The sequence below is a fragment of the Rhinopithecus bieti genome, unplaced genomic scaffold (assembly GCF_001698545.2).
Source record: "Rhinopithecus bieti isolate Rb0 unplaced genomic scaffold, ASM169854v2 scaffold_64148, whole genome shotgun sequence".
Classification (NCBI taxonomy): Eukaryota; Metazoa; Chordata; class Mammalia; order Primates; family Cercopithecidae; genus Rhinopithecus; species Rhinopithecus bieti.
In genome coordinates, this window is record NW_016867706.1 from 1 (window position 1) to 951 (window position 951).

The following is a 951-nucleotide window of genomic DNA, read 5'->3' on the forward strand; positions in this document are numbered from 1 at the left end:
GTGCTGTCTTTGTTCTGTGTCACCCTCACAGAGCACAAGGTTCTCTTCCTGTCCCCTAGCTACCAGCAGCTCGCTGATGCCTGCAGGGACCTCCTAGCATTGCTGTTTCCTCTCAGATACAGCTTCATCTATGTGCCCATCCTGCCGGCCCAGCTGCTGGAGGTCCTCAGCACACCCATGCCCTTCATCATCGGGGTCAATGCGGCTCTCTAGGCAGAGACCCAGGAGCTGCTAGATGTGATTGTTGCTGATCTGGATGGAGGGACGGTGACCATCCCTGAGTGTGTGCATATTCCACCCTTGCTAGAGCCACTGCAGAGTCAGACGCACAGTGTTCTGAGCATGGTCCTGGACCTGGAGCTGGAGTTGGTTGCCTTTGCCTTCCCTCCACCCACAACGTCCCCCTCCTCCCTGAAGTCCTCCCATGCAGGACAAAGAGCTGCATGCCATCTTCCGGTGGCTCATTGATCGGCTGCTGCAGAGCTATCTCTGGTGCCTGCACGTCATGCGCATTCACCCGGAGCCTGTCATCCACTTCCATAAGGCAGCCTTCCTGGGCCAGTGTGGGCTGGTGGAGGACGATTTCCTGATGAAGGTGCTGGAGGGCATGGCCTTTGCTCTCTTCGTGTCGGAGCGTGGGGTCCCGTACCACCCCACGGAACTGTTTGATGAGCTGGTGGCCCACGAGGTGGCATGCAGGGGGGCGGATGAGAACCACCCCCAGTGTGTCCTGCGTCACATCCAGGAACTGGCAGAGCAGCTCTACAAGAACGAGAACCTGTACCCAGACTTGGCGATGCACAAGGTACAGAGGCGGGGCGAGAGCAGCCATCTGCAATGGGCACCCCAGCCCTTCCCGTGGCTGGATGAGGGCACCATGTAGCGGATCGTGGACCAGGCTACTGCCAAGATGCAAGGGGCACACCTAGCCAAGAAGGCTGAAAGGAGGAC

The 951-nt window shown here is 58.9% G+C and overlaps 1 pseudogene; it reads left to right on the forward strand.

The window, feature by feature from the left end:
* Positions 1-6: 6 nt before the first annotated feature.
* On the forward strand, positions 7-883 carry LOC108525517 (myotubularin-related protein 5 pseudogene; annotated as a pseudogene).
* Positions 884-951: the final 68 nt, after the last annotated feature.